The sequence below is a fragment of the Sinocyclocheilus rhinocerous genome, unplaced genomic scaffold (genome assembly GCF_001515625.1).
Source record: "Sinocyclocheilus rhinocerous isolate Xijiao unplaced genomic scaffold, SAMN03320098_v1.1 scaffold3977, whole genome shotgun sequence".
Taxonomy (NCBI): domain Eukaryota; kingdom Metazoa; phylum Chordata; class Actinopteri; order Cypriniformes; family Cyprinidae; genus Sinocyclocheilus; species Sinocyclocheilus rhinocerous.
In genome coordinates, this window is record NW_015645107.1 from 42,531 (window position 1) to 44,805 (window position 2,275).

A 2,275-nucleotide genomic window follows, 5' to 3' on the forward strand; every position below is an offset into this window, starting at 1 on the left:
GAATTGCCTCACAGACATGATAAAAATATATAGAAAGTTATACATTACTACTTTAAAACGAAATAATTCAAATCGAAAATAGAAACTCTTTCGTTACGTAATCCGTGCATTTCTCTCTAAAGGCACGTCCAATGAGGAGATGGCGAGTCATTTTTTTCATCACCATAATTGATGGATGTCTAAAATATAAAAATAAGGAAAAGCCTAAAACAGGCCCTGATTATAATTTGCATTTTATTTTATAATTCTGCACAATTCAAAAATAAAACACAAATTACAATGGCATATGTGTAAAACTTTGTCCTATAATTGTATAGCTGCTTATATTTTCAGATTTTTATGTTGCTCTGTTCTGAATTCCTTAAAATTTTAAGGATTTGCTGCAACTCAATTTTGTCTGATATGTGAATTATTTATTAGCCAATTTATTTATTTTTTTTATCCATGCAGCAAATAGCAAATGGCAAATGTCTGGCTTTGACAGCAAATTAAAAACAGCTTTAAAAAATACTTTATTGCATTCCAGACGCTTTTAAAGTACTTTTCACTATACATGTTACAGGTAGCTTGAATGTAAAACATTGTCTTGAATTCGTTCCCATTTGCAAAATAGCCTACAAATGAATTGTTGTAGGCTAACCCGATCTCATGAAAGTGCGTATAGCACGATTTTTTGCTTCTATTTGGCGTAATATTTCTATGCAGAAATTGACTTTGGCATGCAAAAGACTGATGAATTCATAATTAATGGCATGGCTGGTTCAGTCGACAGAAATACGGGACACAGGCCTATAATAACTGCTGAAATGTTTGCGGGGCAAATCTCAGATCGGTCTGAGCGCTCATGGTACTCACAGTGCGTACAGCCCTACACCTGCAGGCGCCACTGGACGGGACAATCAAATTGCAGACAAGATATTATTATAGAAATCATGCAACTGCTATATAGACTTCATGCTCATGACAGGGTTGACAGGTAGACATCTGTATAAAATCCTAAAGAAAGTAGGATTTCAAAATAATGAGACTGTAAGTGACTTTAAAAGAAGTAATAATAGCAAGATTAAGATTAGGACATTCATCTTTAAATGGAAACTTACATCAAATCGGGAAATTATGTAGATCTTGTGGCGAAATTGAAACAGTTGAGCATATTTTATTACAGTGTAGAGCATATAGTAAAGAGAGACAGATGCTGGAAACAAAGATACAATCAGAAGGTGCAGATAATATGACATTAGAACTAATATTAGGTAATAGGAAATTCAGAAGAATGATAATAAGTTATCTAATAGACCCGGGAATCTTCATGAGGATATAAGGAATAATTGTATGTAATTGTATTTATTTATTTATTATTATAATTTTTTTTTATAAAGCCTTCTCATTGTCACTCCACACTCCAGTTCAATTGGTGGCGGTAATGCACCAAAAGTTGGCTTGCCCACCGCAATAAATGCTACAAGAAGAAGAAGAAGAATACCCTAGAAGATAATTCCTATAAATATAGTAGTTCATCAGTATATAAATCAAGCATATTATTCACAGTTACAGATATATACGGATGGGTCGAAGGATCCTGAATCTGGAAGGACAGCAGCAGCAGTATATATTCCTGCATTTAAAATAAAAATAGCCAAAAGAATATCAGATCATTTGTCTGTTTTTACTACAGAATTAATAGCAATTATATTAGCACTACAATGGATTGAAGAAATACAACCAAATAATATTGTAATACGTACAGATTCAATGTCTGTTCTAAGAAGTCTAGTGAGTGGTAAATCTGCAGCACGGCAAGATTTAATATATGAAGTATTACAGTACTTGTTTAGAATTAGACAATCAGGGATAATGGTATACTTCCTATGGGTACCGGCTCATACTGCAGTGGAGGGAAATGAGGAAGTGCTTGGCTAAGATGGCTCTGAAGCACTCACATAGTAACATTAATATAGCAACTAGCAAATCTGAAATCAAGATAATTATATCAATTGAAGTAAGAAAGATACAGCAAAAGATATGGGATAGTGGAATAAAAGGAAGGCATCTTTACCAGATACAGGGGTGTGTAGGTGAAGAGAGAATAAGATGTGGGAGTAGGAAGAAAGATGTTATTATAACAAGAATTGAGGATTGGACAGACACTTTAAATTTCAATTTACACAAAATAGGGAAGCATGAAAATGGAAGATGTGATAAATGTGGGAATCCAGAAACAGTAAAGCACATTCTTCTAGAATGTGATGCGTATGAAAGAGAAAGAAATCAACTT